The sequence below is a fragment of the Solea solea genome, chromosome 3, assembly GCF_958295425.1.
Source record: "Solea solea chromosome 3, fSolSol10.1, whole genome shotgun sequence".
In the NCBI taxonomy this organism is placed as follows: Eukaryota; Metazoa; Chordata; class Actinopteri; order Pleuronectiformes; family Soleidae; genus Solea; species Solea solea.
In genome coordinates, this window is record NC_081136.1 from 33,990,531 (window position 1) to 34,008,095 (window position 17,565).

Genomic DNA, 17,565 nt, shown 5'->3' on the forward strand with positions numbered 1-17,565 from the left:
TGCAGCACCATGAAACAGTGAACCATTTTGTTTGCAGTTATTCAGACAGTCGAATAGAAAATAAGCCGCTCTAAGACAGAAACTACATCTTTGTTAAAATTCACAAAGGATTTAACGGAGTTCACTATTAACGACGCCTAGCCAAGTGTTTCAGGTCAAAGTTTCAAAAGCTGTATTTTACTACATTATTTCTCCTTGATCAACAGAAGCAAAAAATGTAATTGAAGTCCCAATTTGAAGCCTCCAGAATTGCAAATGGGCCAGCGTCATATTAACAATTGAAAGTTCAGAGGCATCTCCTGCAACCAGGCTCCAATTGGAAGGACACATACAGTACGTGCTGTACATCATTGTCTATGTTCCTCTAAATGGGAACATAAATTACAAAATTTACATTATATGTTATTGAGGATGACAGGAAACTAAAGATTGAGACCAGTGCTCAGGAACATTTTCACTAACATTATAAGTGGGAAGTAGAAGCTCATTTTAGAATAGACTTCCATTTAAAACAAAGTTGTTTAAATATATTTCACTTCCCCAGCGACATGAGCATCCAAGCTTGGTTTCTTTGTTTCCACCAAAACAGAAACATCCAAAGTCATGGTGTGGGAGCATTCTTGTAAACTGAAAAAAACGTTGGTTTGTTCAAGAAGACAGATGCAGAAAGCTGGAAAAAATAAATGTGTCACTTATAGTCAACGTAGTAGTGGTGTGTTAAGAGTTAGTTTTTTCAGCAGTAATCCAAGTACAATGCAAATAAATTAGATTTTAGTGTGTAACACTGAAAAATGACAATTATATTTTGAAAAAACATGAAACTCCCTGAATGACACATGACGCTCCCTAACATAGTGCTTGTGATATCCCGAAAACTTGATCACCTCATACACGTCTGATATGTGTGTTAGTTGAGAGCCATGACATAAAAATTAATGAGATCAATCACATTAAATAAATTATATATGTGGACAGTCGCGCTCAGAGCTGTAATATTTTTATAAATAATAATAAAACATTTTTAAGGTTACGTTCAAAGGGTTTATGTTGATGAAGCAGTAATCCTAAAATAAATGTCTTGCTTAATTGGCCAAACATCCTTTTTCTTTTCTTTCTTTCTTTTTTTTTTTAATCTGTGACCCAGAAAAAGAACAAGATGTTTATACCATAAAAGCATTTTACTTGCTCATCTTATTGTGGAGGAGCAGGTGAGGAGGGACACTCAGGCTAAAAATAAGACAGTGTCTGCAAAACAGGATGCAAATTATATGATTACATAGACATGGACCTTCAGATTGCATATTTACTGGTTAAAACTGAAAAATACTGACCTGTAAATAAGGAAGAAACACAGCTTTTAGTGTTTTGTAAATAAAAACATCTTCCTGCAGAACTTTGTTGTATACAGTTATGCATAAAAACCAGTTTATGTGTTTATCTGATGTGTCATTTTATTTAAGTTCTATTTTTATGACGTGTATCGACATGACAATAACCTCTGTGGTGAATCTCAGGGATTATTTGCTGTTCTCTTATCCCCCCTTGGCTTCTCTAGTCTTAAGAATAAGAAAAACAAAACGAAAGAATATTTCAAGCCCCATCTGCATCAAGTCTCTCTCTCTCACGCACACACACACGCGGCTGAAAAAAAACTTTCATAATGAAGCCTAAAAATGAGAAAATAGGTGCAAAAGCGTCTCAGTCGACTTGTCTGGAGAAAACCCTTAAGTGTCTCTGCTCTTCTCTCGTTTGTCAGCTTTTGCTCTGCGGGGTACTTACTAATCATCAAATCTTTTATAAACAACACATCTCAGATTCATTACTTTCATCGCAAAGCTTCCGTAACACGTCTGTTTTCTTCACATCACCGAGAATTTTCATCAGACAGTCAATCAAGGGAGGAGTGTGTACAAATAAGGCAAATAGAAGTAGTCTGACACTTTCGATGATAGAGTAATTGTTTGGCAATTTTGGGGGAACAGTGACTTTGGAAAGAACATTTTAGAAATGACAAATCTTATTTTCAGTCTGGTCAAAGAGTATTGATGATAATTATAGTGGTTAATAGATTACATTTAAGAGGATTCTTAGATTAATCAGCACCATTGTGATGATTCTCTATAAGAGATGAGCACAGACACATAAAGTATCATTTATGCATTACATATAGGCTACATAAAAAGGGTTTTGGTGTTCCTTCCATTATGCCAGTAATACTAAGTCCCTTATCACTATGTATGTGTATATAAGCCGAGTGTGTAGATTTCCCATTAAAGCCATCAAATGACTGGCAGTCAACATGTTGCTGGGTGGACCAGTGGGTGAAATATTGACATGGCAACGAATACTGACAGCAGCACTTACAAAAAAAATCTTTTTACGAGGTAGTAACATCGAGATTAAAATCTCTAGACAAGACGGGGTCAGTTAACAATATCATGCATGCAACTGGACAGCAAAGACTATTAAGACTATACTTTCAGGGATCATTTCTATAGTTTTTGACTTGAGAAATGCGTTTCTAAAGAGTTTGGTCTCGCTTACCATGATGATGAGTCATGATGTTCTCTTCTGAGCATGAAGTGGGCAATGAGTAATGATTTATTTCATATGCTCATTGTCATTGAAGCAGCCCGTGGCCAAGTGGAAAGGGAACTTGACTTGTAACCGGAAGGTCGCCGGTTCAAATCCCCACCCGGCCAAAAAAAGGGCTGGGGTACCCCTGAGCAAGGTACCCAACTCCCAATGCTCCCCGGGCGCTACTCAGTGGCAGCCCACTGCTCCTAATTCTAGGATGGGTCAAATGCAGAGAATATCAGTCAATCTGAGACTGAGAATAATTTCCCTAAGGGGATTAATAAAGTATCTAAAAAAAAAAATAACACAGAGAAACAATAAATAAGTACATTAAATGGTGAAGTAATGCGGCTGTCAGGACAGAAGACATGGACTACGACTACATCTTTTAGGCTGGTGTTTTTAAAATTGATTGATCGTTTTTTTCAACTAATCAGTGAGTTGATTGGTCAATGTTGAAAAAATGTTGATGAATGTTTCCCAAGACCAGTGAGCAGTGGTTCTCAAACTTTACCACCTGAGAAAGTGACACCATTATCACCAACAGTAAATCATAGTGGTGAAAATAGGCTGCGCAAAGTGAGCTATTGACTTCACAGGAGGCAGATTTATTCCCCTACAAGATAATTTGCCCTCTCATCATCCTCCTCTTCCTCACATATGCTTCACACACACTGGTATAGCGAAATTAGATCAAGATGGAGTGAAAGATAAGGTGACTCTAACTATTATTATTTAACTTTATTTATTTATTTATGTAACCTGTTAGAACAGTATTTCCGATTTTCCTCCAAGTACCATCAGAGGAAGCTCACAGACCACTGGTGGTGCACGTACCACAGTTTGAGAACCACGGTCATAGAGCAAAGTAGTGTAGTAGTTAATATTAAAACCGCAAAATAGTTGGGATTCATTTAGCTGTCAATTACTAATCTGTTAACAGTTGCAGCCTAAATATCACAGTGGCATTTTTGGATTTGGCAGAGGAGTTACAAGCAGAAGTATGCTGCAAACATGTGCAAACCCACTGTAACGTCTCGTCAACTTAGGGCAAACTTGTTCAGCCTGAAGCAGCTTAGAGTACACACGGGTAAAATAATAATAACGAGGAAACGCTGGTTGAAAGGAAACGGAGAAGGCAATTGGTGTTATAAAGGTCAAAATCATTCCTGTAGAGAGAGGGACGGAGGCTGTAACACAACACCTTTCTCAAGGTGGCTTCACACCAATTTCCACCCTAATTCATATGATTTGTGTAATAAGGCTCATCTGAACACACCTTTGTGTCAGTGACAACCCATGACTCAGTAGAACTTCTAAGAAAGAGCACAAAATGTCTTCAAACTAAAAAGTGTCAACTGTGACTGTAAAACTTAGATTTTCTTAGATACATTTTTTTAAGACTAAATCTGTTGATAAACCTCTCCAGGCGCTCAAGACTCATGACTTTCTGCATCTGGGATTTGAAACTGTCAAAGGCACTGCCACAGACCGACAAAAACAATAACTTCAGCTCCCACCCCGAGCACTTGGACACAGAATGGTGCTCGAGTTCCCATCCTCCTGATTTTTTTAATCACTCTGAAGTGATTGACTTAATGAACACCGCCTGAGGTCCTCTGGTGCAGTGGGTTTTGCGACTGTGCAGCAATTTGCGACCGACCAAAGCAAATTATCTAACGGTTCGATCTATGAACTCAACCAAGGTCAGTATTAGGTCTGAGCTATAGTACATGAAGTATAGAGAAGTCTTGTGAGGACATACGGCGACAGAATCTGCAGAGGCAGAAAATCGGGCTTGATAAGTGGGTCAACAATCGGACTCTGCTGACATTGATAATTGTAGTGGGGTTGCAAACGATGGTGAGGTTCAAGGGTAGTGCATTACATTAACATAAATGTGTTTGAAGAATCCATGGACGTCTTGTTTGGGTGCAGGATGTAAGCTAAAATCCTAGACTTAGGCTGGATTCACAGTAGATGTGTGTGAAGTGCGTGACGGCTGTGCCTCTAATCTGCAGCATCTTACGCAGCTCATGTCTGTGGCTGTGGAGCTTCTGCCATGTTGTACAAAGGGTTTCGCCTTTATAAATCATAAAGGATATGCTTCTCTAAATACTCCTCTGTACTCAACTAAGTGCCAGGACTCTTTAGTATAAAGCTGTATATCTGTAGGTCTAGGTCCAGCAAATGTTTAACAACTCTTACAAATCTTTTCTGTGCGGTTGCATTACTTGTTCCTTCCTTGTTCCTGCTTCCCACCTGGTGGAATCCTTTTTATAACTGGTTTTACGAGTGTCGGTATTTGGGAAGAAACAGGATACGGCCGTGCCGCCAACCTCATCTGCCATTCCGCAACATCCATCCATCGATTGTCTACCGCTTTATCCTCCAGGGTCACACCCTGGACAGTTGGCCAGTCTATCACAAGGCCACATCGAACAACCATTCACTCTCACACCTACAGTCAATTGAGAGTGACCAATTTACCTAATCCCCATATTGCAGGTTTTCTTCTTGCTGCAAAGGCAAGAGTGCTAACTACTACACAATCCATGTGGCCCCATTCCACAATAAAATTAGACAAATATTTTGAGCAGTTTTGAATGTTATACTGGATGTATTGTTATTTCTGGCTGATGAATAGTCAGTCCAGTTAATTTGTTGTTTTAGCACCATTTAATGCATTTTATGTAGTCCTTTCTGCACTGGGTCTTATGTAGTACCTTGGTACGAGAAAATGTCGTCTTGTTTTGCCGATTTAGCCAGCTAATGTTCAGAATCTTCCTCAGTAATCTCAGAGGAAGAACATTCAATTTCATATAAAAAAATTCACTTTCATTGACAGCTTTAATTAGGATGATTCTGGTGCAGAGCCTGAGAAAAAATACTTACCCATTGTCTTCTGGGGGAAAAGGAGAGCACCAGTTTTTTCTCAGAGAACAAGATGTCATGTCTTGGCACAGTTCAGATTAACCCGAGTACATGAACTTGTGTCTTTGCAATGATTTTGTAAACTCAATTTATCGATTAATCAAGAAATAAATTAACTGATTGTGAAAATAACTGTTAGTTGCAGCCCTATAGTGTTTATTAAGGGACCTTTTTAACTGTCCTTTTTGGGTGAAGAGTGCAACAGAATCATGTTGTACAAAAAAAAAACTCACCCCCAAAATCTCAAACCTTGTCATGATAATTATTATTATTTTTACAAAATTCCTAATTGCTACGCTGGTAACACTTAAAGACATAAAGCTGTACAAGTGGACTGTGTGGGGATAATACTCAATGAGATGTGCGTTTAATAATGCATGACACAGAGGCAGGAAGCCCTTCAAAATTACTACTGGCTTTTTGGCAACAGGCACAATGAAAATCTTTTTTAAAGTCTTCAGAGCCACACTCAGTCACTCACTCTGACAATATGAGTGAGAGCAACAATCGGTTATGGTTTCTATTATTTGGGATTTCTACAGCACAGATTGTGGACTTCACCTTACAGTAAGGATTATTTGAAAAAGAATACATTTAGACTATCATGACTAAACCCTTCTCACAAATTACAACAGTAGTTCAAATAGAAATTGTTACACATTGGTAAAAATAAGAATCTGACAGTGACACAAATGATAAAGCACAACCATTTGTGCTATATGCAAATGATTTTCTACGGCTCCACATTGGTGACGTGTTAATGCAATCTCCACTTTATTAATTGTCCATAAGTAAGACAGTGGAGAGGCAAATTTAGTACCAGCTCTATTGTTGTGAAAAGACTGTTATTTTTCACTTGAGAATCTGTATAATGAGCACTGCTGTGTAATAAATAACATTCAGACAGTGGTATTGTTCTGGCCTTTTGAGATCAAAATAATCGAAATACCAAGCGTCATCTCTGAGTGCGAGCCCGAAATTACAGATTCATTATTGTCACCCACCGCCAACAAAGAAGTGCTTGGTTCACAGGAATATATATATACGTATGTATAAAAAAACCAATTTTTCGGAAAGGTTCCTTGTCATGAAAAGGACCACAAAATATGCCTGTTTGTGTCCATATGTGCGTGGCTGATCTCTCCAGCAATACTTGGACAATGAAACCACCCAGATGCCAGACTTTCTCTGCAGTGAATCAATGCAAATGACTTGCTGTTGCAATCACAGATGCCACAAGGAAGGACTCGGAGTCAGCCAACATCTCCCAATCTCTCCCCCTCTCATCCTCTCACATGACGCACAAAGTGATCTGCCATTCTGAACAAGAGTCTACGCTACAGGGCGCCCGCTGGCATCCACTTATCAGCACTGGACCCATCCAGAATATTGTCTGTCCTTCTGGCAGGAAGCAAATCAAACAAACAAGGGGACAACTGGAGAGCAAACAGGGAAAAGAGTGAAGAAAAACAAAACAAAAACAGTGTGATTTCTTTGTCAACATCTTCCATCAGGTGAACACATGCATGCCGAATAAAGCAGAAACAAGCATTAAAGGAAAAAAAGCCAAAGAGTCGCTGCTTATGAGAGCTCAGCTGCAGATTGAGGCCCCTGACATCCGCTCTGCACTCTGCATACATCTCAAACTGTGAATCTCTCTCGCCCTGCATTTATCTCGCCTTGACCTTCTCCTGCCATCATGATCCCTCCTCCTCCTCTGATTATCCATCCCCCTTCAATTTCTCCCTCACTCCCACCTGTCTTCACTTCCTCTCCCTCCATCTAAACCTCCATTCTTCAAGCTGGCCTCAGTCTCTCTTGAGCCATTCTTGTTGTTCACCTCTCTTAATGTCTCCCCAGCTGTTGCCTCCCTCCTGCACATACAGTACATCAGAAAACCTTTCAAGGTCTGGAAAGAAAACCATCACACATGTCATCTTATTGTCTCTTTTTTTTTCATTTGGGTCTCATTGCCCGCTCTGTATGAAGTGGTTCCACCTGACTGCGTGACCGTTGGTGGCCTTGCAGACAGCTAGCTGTGCCCATTACCTTAAGCATGTCTAGCTTGGGCGATCCAGATTAGGGGAGAAATGAATAAGGCTTCTTGACTGTGAGCGCACAGCCGCCGCCCTATAAATCACCTGCTAACTCCCCACAGCCACCAACTCCATCCCTCCCGTTTCAAAAGCCTCGGATCCAACCAGCCGTTTCTTTCCCCTGCCTCTGCTAGTCATGAATGTCATTATGGTTTTATTGATACTAATACTAATCTCAATACTACTTATCCATAGCGATACTTGGGAGATACGTGTTGGTACTCTTCTCTAACTTTCTGCAGAGGACACTGAACACAGAGGTGTAGGGAGGGGAAAGCTGTGAGGAACAGTGTACTTTGAAAGTGAATGTAGTCTTCCGTTTTGTCGGTTAAAGTTAAACAGAAAGTTTTGACATTGTCGCTGGGCTTTTTTTTGGCACATGCTGTTGCCAACAGCATCTTAAGCAGCTACATAATCATAATGGGTGTAACGTTCAGCCTGCTATCAGCCTGGCAGCCAGACGGCTGCACTGAGGACTTCTGCTCGCAGCAGCAGAATCTTTTGGTTTTGCTGGTTGTTAGCTTTCCTGAAGCAGTGAAAAACAACATCCTGCCTTACATTTATCAAGTGTTGTATTAATATGTTTTTCGTAGAGATTGTGGGTGTTTTTTCTCACAACCTTTTGACACTTGATACAAGTTAAAGTTAAAGTGAATCTAATTGTTTGAGTGCTAGCCTACCATCTAGTCCAAGTGCTAGTCCACCATCATGGCATCATTTCAGTATTGACCAATGAGGGACCAGTATTCATTAAAAAACAGTTAATAATGTCAATCTTCGGCAGCTAGAGATTGGTATTAACCTGCCTGTCTTTCTCCTCACTACCTCACCTCTGTCTCCCTCTTTATTCTTAGCCGTACTCTTCTTTGCTCGACACTTTTCCATCACGTCCTCTTTTGTCCATCTCGAGCTGTCTTCGCGACACAGTTACCCGTCAATCCAGTGCTCTTTGCTGCAGCTGTGCACTTTAACTCACTGTCTTCTGTTATTTCTCCCACTCTACCTCCCACACTCTGGCCCTCCCACTGCTTACAGTGAAGCATGTAAAGGAACAAAGGCAGTGGCCTAGGTGGCAAAACCACAAGCTCTTTGGTGTTAGCAAGGGCATCAGAGACTGAGGAGGAAATGTGCAGCACCAATTGCACTTTGATTATCTTGCACAGAGAAATAGAAGAGGATTGCTTGGATTGCTTGCTGAATAACAGTACTTACAACTGCTTATTACATCTGAAAAACATGTGACGAGCCCACAATCATTTAGGACTAAATGTCTTGGTTCCATGTGACTGTATTTGAGTAGATTAGAGTAGAGTAGATTAAACTCTAATGATCCCTGTAAGAAAACTGAGTCCTTACAACAGACAAGAACAGACACAACAGGGAAATGAGTAAGAGAAGAGCTAATAGAGAGTATAAATGATGTGGCCGACGACTGCAAAGCAATGGAACAATTATTAACTGCATGTTAAATTTCAGGCACAGTGGAAAACACTGGTGCCTCACAGCAAGAAGGTTCAAATACAGGTTTGATCAGGATTCTCCTCCCTGTGTGAAGCTTCTACCCTCTCCCCGTGTGTGGGTGGGTTTTCTCTGGGTACTCGATACAGACTGGGGTGAGATTTAGCTGAGACTCTAAATTTACTGTGAGTTTGAGCATGAATGGTTGTTTGTCTTTGTGTGATGGCCCAGTGATTGCTATCTGTCCAGTGGGAACCTAGCATTTACTGAAGAATTCCAGCTGGGATTGGCACCGGCTCCCCACCTTCAAAGGATAAAATTATATTTTATACCAACTGAGCTACAAAATAGTCGGAAGACTGTGTTCTTCCGGTTGTCAAAGAATCCTGCATGAGGAAACTGTTGAACAGGGCAGAGGTTAGTGGTTTAAATCAGCCTGCTTTGGCAACAGTGTTGTTAATCCTGCAGAGTAATTTGATGACTTAGCCAGAGCATTAGTGCCATTTTAAAAATTAAATACACAGTTCATCCGTACACTCAGAAGCAGATAGCATTGTAATCAGGCATTAACAGAAAAATAAAACAAACTCACACCACTAAACCAGATGATTTTGCACTCGCAAATACACACATCCAGTATTTGATTTGCCCAAATTATCAAGTGTTTTTCCGTCATCACAAAAGCACCACATTGTCGACTTGCTGCTCTCTGACTGAAAAAAGAAAGTGAGTATAGAAGACAGAGAGGAGGGAGGTCAGAGATGGATGGGTGAGGTGATCATGAGGGGAGATATAAATGGAAAGGTAGACCATGTGAGAGAGAAGAACCTATCATTAGGTGCAGTTAGCACACCCAGAGTGACAGCACGGTTTGAGTCTTGCCGTGTGTGTTTCTGTCCAAGCACATAATTTATTTGTGTGTAAAAACACAAATGCAAAGGCCAGGCCACACATGAAGAGTCCTGATGACAAAATAACAAGAGTGAACGGACACTGCCATCACCTTTGGAGAAATAAATGTGTTGTAATTATGCCACTGGCTAAGCAATGAGGTGAAAACCACCTTCTTCAGTTAGATACAGCAGCTCCTGTTGGCCTTAATACAGCTGTAAAACTGATGTAGGTGAAGGTCACTGGCAGTGGATTCAGGTAAAGGTGGCTGGTCTTGGGAGTTAGGTTATTCTCTCTTGCAAATGAAAATTTAAGTCACCATATCACAAGGTATTTTAAATCGAGAGACCATTTTAAGATAAGATAATCACATCAGAATCCAAACCTTTACTCTAATAACCCTACTTGAATGTCAAACATTCCTCCAATGTCGATCTGGGAGGTTTTTCACAATAAAGCTAGAGAAATTAGACGTACCAGCTAAAGTCCTTCATAAACCATGGATATGATGTTACAACATCATCATTCTCTAGGTCAATTGTATCTAAATAAATATCAAAAACAGAAGATGTTTTTAAACATAAAAAAGCATAAAAAAGAACCTTATCAGTCTGACATTCCAAACCCAAAGTCTTCTTTTTCCTCTGGGTCCCACACACTAAAGTACATTCTATGCATAGTCATCATTTGACACCACTGAGCTTCAAGTATTTCTTTAATGAGTACCCTCCAAGTACTCTGGAGCTACACAAGACGCAACTTTGTCTTTGTGATTGGAAAACAGATTCAGGACAGTCATTTTGCTCATACACACATTCCACAATCTTCCCATGATGACAACTCTATTTGTGACAAGACAATCAGGTTGAGAGTTGGAGAGAAAATGGTTCGGTCTTGATCAAGCATTCCCTCCACGGAGGGTCGACTGAATCCCACAGAATGAAGAGAAACTAAACTGTCCCAATCACGTTGATGTGGACTTAATGAGCGGCTTTAAATTGCTCTGCCAATCAGGCCCCCTTAAGCCCTTCAATCCAATCCTGAGTCTGAAAGACTCTACCTGGGCCTACCTGGGGATAACTACATCAAAAGTTGATGGCGGATAGGTCTGCAGTGGCTCATCGGTATGAGCATCGGGGTCTGTACAGGTGCATTAAGCCCCAGCAAGTTCATCAAACCGCATGAGAAGGGAAGTATGAACAGTGGTGCAGATAGACTGCCTTGATTGAAGTAGATGAATGTTCAGAACTGCTGCATGAGAAGCTACAAGGGCAAGTCTGAGGCAACTTTAATATATATGCACATTAAGTGTTTGCATGTGTGTGGCTGGGAAGAAGAAGAAGAAGAAATCAAGGTCTGATCCCACATCTAATTTTGACTCCAATTCCTTTAAGATTCCATTCCTTCTACTCAATAAGAATCAGAATATCTACATGTGGACATGCAAACTGTAGGGACAAGGGGGTGAAATGAGTTTCCACTGTTTCAGACCGCAGTTTCACCAAGGATGTTTATCAGTTTGTAATTTTGAACTGCCTCGAGCTATCGGCCAGGTACTTCTGGGATCTGAGAAGCGCAGTTACACCGGCAGCCAGAAAAAAACAAAACACAACAGAGATACCAGAAGCAGACACACAACCTGACACCTCTTCATCATCCTGATGACAATGACAGGCACTAGGATGATGTGTGAGAAAGGACTGCACTAGGAATAAGAGAGGAAGAGAGGACGGGGGGAGAACACCTGTGTGTACCCAAGCACTATTGTTTCCCTAAATAGGAACACCTTGAAAAATGGAGGGAGGATGCAGGAAATGTGAAGGAAATTATGTAAGAATGAATTTTTAATATACTTGATTTGTGCGACACAATCTCAAAGACAAATGGTAGGATGTCATTTGAAAGCATCTGTGTGCTGAGTGCTTGATCATTATGCTGCTTAATGCCATTCTGCCGCAGTCTCTGCTATCAATTATCAATGAGTGTGATTTTGTTTTTGCTTCTCATTAACAGCACTTTGGTTTGTTTGTACGTTAGCTTTGCTATACAAGTACCCATCAGAGTCTACCAGTCATCTCTGGAAGAGAAATGGAACAATTCCAAGAGGATACGGGCAACAACGTGTGACAATATGTGAAAGAGAAGGCGTCTTGAGAGAGAAAGAATGATAGATCACAGTCGATGATACACAGAGCCACATCTTGTATTCAAATATGTCTTTTTCTCCAAATAAAAAGTATGTGCTGAAATTGACACATAAAATAAGCTTACCAGAGACAGCAACTGTAAGAACAAGTGCTTTAAAAAGGAGCCGATATCACAGACTACAATAAATTTGACAGTTTAAAAAACAAAACGGAAAACAATATTTACCGTGGGTGTGATTGATAGGTTTTTGGCAAACTTTTTCCCTCTTGGTCTTAATTTCAAAATAGATAGATGCCTACAAATTACACTGACTGTACATCACATGTATTTATTGCACAATTATTGCACTGTTAAATCTTAAATCCATTTGAAGGTTATTCGGGGTGAAGTTTTGGAAATTACACTTTGAACAAACTGAGAATCTAACAGCAGAGAAAATATCTGCTATTATTTCATTCCCGGCTGTGGCATATCATATCTTGACCTGATGAGAGAGAAATGAATAAATCATGCTCCATTAAATGTCATTAGGTCTGTTAGCTAAAAATCTAATTCCACTAAAGTTCAGCGCCAGTTTACAAATTGAACGTAATTGCCCAGAATGCAAATGGGGTGAGCTGCTGTTTGTGTGAAGGCGAGACCAACCGAAAAATAGTGTGTGTGTGGGCAAGAGAGAGAGAGAGAGAGAGAGAGAGAGTAGAGGAAACCCTTTCAGCATTAGCATAAAGCACAGAAAAGCAAGAAAACATGATTAATTCCGAGGTAAAATTTGAAGCATCCATAATATATTTTCCATTAAAATGCGACACAATTAAGAAAATAATTTAAAAGGTGGATCTAGTGATGATGAGCTCATAAAAAATAAAAGAAAATACCTGGTTACAGCAGATAGTGGAAATGAGAAGAGAGCCTTTCTTTGTTTCTTTGTTTTCTTTGTTTCAACAGCAACGTGTTGAAGTATTTCTGGTTCTAAGTCATAGATTGCAAACTAACAAATACAACCTTTGGACGACACTCCGACGGAGTCAGTCGAGGCATCACACACGAGGCGATAAATTGAACAACTGATTTTGTCATCAATTTTTGTTAACAAAAAGCCAGTAACTCATTACACCCACAATGAACACAGCTTGAAAAACATAAAATATTAATTTAATAGGCTTTTACGTCACACAGTGTCCAGTAGAAGGGGGTCCAAGGGGATATTTGCTGTAGAATTGTAGATTGTCAAAGCTGTAAAAACTGATGCAAAAGAAAAAACAGGAGCGATGGGGAAATGTAATTACCCAGTGGGTGCTGAGTGGGAGTTTTACGGTTTGATAATTACCCCTTAAAGGCACGGTAAACTTTTCCTTAGCTATCTGTATAAAACTCCACAGAGAGACACTGCAACGGGAGAGAGGTCACTCAGCTTCAGGGAGAACAAGAGGAAAGAGATAAGAGGAACGTGAACGAGGTAAAGAATCAGATAAGAGGAGACTTGTTGGGCAGCTGAGAAACAAGAAAGCTAGTGAGGAGAACAATAGGATATAAAATGATATATCAAAAGAGATCACAAAAACAAATCACAAGTTACTGCCTTCCTGAGTCACAAAAACAAATCAGCATGTAATTGTGTTTCATAAAAGTAAATGTTGATTTTTGGGAAAAGAGCGTGTCCCCTTTTTTTGAGAAAAAGGCATCAAAGCATGTGGCATTTTGGGAATGGATGAATGGAATATTTCACAGGCCTGTTTGTATCTCCTAAATTCTCTTTACACAACCATCTGTCTCTTTTATTTACGGACAAACACACACAGGCACACATATGCAGACAATACCGTACACAGATACTGTATTTACTGCAAGAGAATTCACGAGAAAGCACAAGTGCTAAACACGACTGTGTGCACAGATATGTTATTTACCACAAAGCTGCCTCGTCCATAAAACTCTCCAGCATAGTTTTATGAAAGCCTGGCCTTATGGCATAGTGGAGAATAAAACTGTTTGACAAAAGCATAAACAATGACGCAAAAGTTGGAAAGTCGAGTCTGTTTACACAAGACACTTTGCAACTTCTCAGTGCTGCTGCTGCTGCTGCTGCTGTCCCGCTCAGAAACTGAAAAATGAAGACTTTCCAAGATCCTGTGACGCACAGTTCGTCTTTGATGGTTGAATACGTGGCAGAGAATTAAGTGCAAACATCCACAAGAAGCACCAGGTCTGTCTTCACAAGTTTAAAGGACAGTCACATTAACCTGAAGTAACTAGGTTAGTGTCACCCCAAAGCTTTTCATCAACGTTGAATCTGTTTCCACTTTCCTCAAAGCTCCAGTAAGCCTGCTAAATAAGTCAAGTAAGACCTCGCCTGATTTGTTATTGCTAGCGTCTTTTAGATCTTGGGCCTGGTAATTCCCATTTATCTCAGGGGTCTACTTTAAGTCCCATGTAAACCCATGTTGCCTCCCCTGTGAGTCATCAGCTTAACTTCTTTATCAGAGGCATTTATCGTGCTGATACACTCTTTCTAATTAATGGAGGATTGCCTGGTGCCATAAATATGAGGTGGAGGTGGGTGACTGAAACTCCCTGAACCAGTAGAGGCAAATGCACACACACACACACACACACAAAAGAAACGTGCACCAAGAAATATGTTGTTGCACTGTGGCTACACACAAAGCTACACATTAACAACTAAAATTACTCAAACAGTTCTTCCATGAATGACAGAGCTGACATATTAGAATAAAGAGAAGTAATGCACTGGTTCTACTGTCATTGTCTCTTTGTGAGCATTTCTTCCATTTGCTTGCAGGATACTGTTCTAATACGCCAGAGAACCAATTAATGTCGTTCACTTTGACAACCCGTCTCATGACCAGCGCTGCTGCTCATACATGTTAATTGTGGCCTTGAGTGGCCACCGAAGTTTTGGCTGCCTCGTTACAGCAAGAGCATGAAACTAACAACCAGTCTTGGAGCCAACCACCCACTCACCTTTCTCTGCCACTACAGTGAGGATTCTTCTCAATCTGCCTTCCACTTCTCCCTCCCACGTTACTACCTTCGGTTAGTGAGCAACGCCCCAAAGAAATAACCTTCCTTGGTGAAAGTAGTACTTCCTTCACAAAATAAGCGAGGAAGCCACCCCTTGCTGTACTTTCTGCATCTGCAAGTATGCATTGGTACACAAATGTATGTGGGCGTTCATGAACCAACCGGTCTGCTGTTTTGGAGTAAGACGCTGGCATCAACTGAAATCAACGGAAACACACCACCATGTATCCAACAATTAGGCTCAATTTAAGATAAGCAGGTCTACTATATCCTCTCCTCTACAATTCACCTTGTGGAAAAACAAATAATGGACAAAACAAGCTAATATCTTTGTACAAATGACTCCACCATCAGTGGCATTCACACTCTTCACTTTCACAGTATTTTGCTTCACGAAAACCTACGTGCAAGGGAGAATGAAGCCACTGCTGCTGCTAAGCTACCTGCTAGGCTAGGATAACCACCAAGTGTGGCTTTGAGAAGTAAGACAGCGAGTTACAGAGAATGTGGCTAACAGAGGGTGGCAGCTATGACTGACAAAAGAAAACAAGTGCATATCCAGTAGATTGTCGGTAAAGTTAGTTGAATTTTAGAGTGGTGATATACACAATATAATAAAGAAAATAGGAGACATGTAGTTACACAATGCGTTATTGCAGTTAATTAGCCTCAGCCGCTCACATCTAGTTTTAAAAAGAGCTGCAAACTGTTGAGCGACCAGTAAACATTAATAATGTGGCACATTATTTGCACTAAATGTCGCCATTTATTTATGGCTAAGTAAAAAATACAAGGATCTGCCACAGTTACCAGTTTTAATGTTGTAGTTAATGTGTGTAAAGACATTTATTGCTTCATACGTATGAAACATACCTTCCTCACAGACCTCAAGCGGAGAATATAATGCAAACATGTCCACAGGTGTCCGTGTTTGCATAAGCAATTGAGTATAAGTGAGGCTTTAGGAGAAAAACGCTTATCTTGTGTATGAGGGTCAATAATGCAAGGAAGCCTTATCTATATTCTCCAACACAGCACTGAGTGTAGTTTTGTGCAGATATCTTGGTAAGAAAACAACAGATGAGAGTGATCATGCTGCGCTGATAGCTATGCCCCATATTGTCAGGAAACGCATGCAACATCAGCAAAATACTGCAAGTCTGGAGCAAGAGCAGAGGGGTGCGGAGGAGAAAATATGTTGCGCAGGCAACACTGACAGTCTTTTAATAGAGGGGAGAAAACAAATTGGGAAAAAGAGACAAGAACATCTGTATAAGTTGGCAGGGGAAAAACAGTGAGAACAAGAAAAAAAATACTGGATGAGTCAAAGAGGGGAGGTCAAAGTAAAGTATTTAAAAAGTCTGTGAATTTGATGCAAATGTGAAACTCAGCAGTAAAGAAGACAGGGTTCAAAGAACAAAGAAGAAAGAGGGCTTTCAAGTCAGTATTTCAGTAAAAGGTAGAACTTTGATTCCAGTTGGAATGTAAAGGCTTGTTGCCAAGGTAGTATGTGATATGCATATAACAAGTGACACTTGCTTATTACATATCTGCCACTGGCGCTCCTGCTTTGATCAACAGGGTGAATATTGTAGTGTGTTCAAAAGCCAGGTTATACTGTCTGTCTGTGGTGAACTAGCCGTCAGGGCGCACTGCCACTAAAAAGAGAAACCAACCTTGAATCTAAAGAGTATGTAATATAATTGCTGATGGCTTGAAAAGATTAGCACAGCCATACAGGCTGTGAAGTCAAACTGGATTTGGTTTCCAGGCGAAAGCTAAGAACATGAAACGAATATTTATATAAAAAATGAAAAAAATCCCAAGTAGTAGCAATATTGATCTCAAAGAAACTTACATGTTTCCCTTGGGGCAGCCATTAACTATTAACTCTGCTTTTTTTCACACGACATAACCACACATGGGCCTATAATGTTCATGAGTGCATCGCACTCGAGCTGAAAACAACTCCAGCACACATTGGAGGCGACAACTCGACAACATCATCAGTAAACAACAAAGATGCCACCTAAATGTCATCCAACTGGACAGTATCCAGGCCTCAGCAGTATGGTGATCACCTGTGCACAAATTTAGCAAACAAGAGAGGTGATACCCCTGTCGGAGACCGGTGCCCAAATTCAACGTGCTCGACTTAATGCCAGATCAAGGTCCAGCTCAGGGCTCACAGAACAACTGCAAAAAAAACTCATGTCCACCCATTTCCGAAAACATCTCAAGGGTGGTAGATTACAGATTCCTGAAAAGAATTTTGTCTTTGACAAAAATAAACACACATTGGGATTAAATTATATCAAAATGCAATGGAAATTAGGTCTGGGAGGTGGGAAATGATTGCACATGCAAAACCAGAAAGCGGGAAGGAAAAAAAGAGGAATGAAGAAAGACAGTAAGTCAC

General features: G+C 40.3%; 1 long non-coding RNA gene and 1 pseudogene across 2 annotated transcripts in view; one reads left to right on the plus strand and one right to left on the minus strand.

The window, feature by feature from the left end:
* The window catches only part of LOC131456871 (uncharacterized), a 238,869-nt gene that overhangs the window by 105,233 nt on the left and 116,071 nt on the right, over positions 1 to 17,565 (minus strand). The window lies entirely within an intron of this gene.
* LOC131457382 (small nucleolar RNA U3) lies at positions 2,468 to 2,665 on the plus strand (annotated as a pseudogene).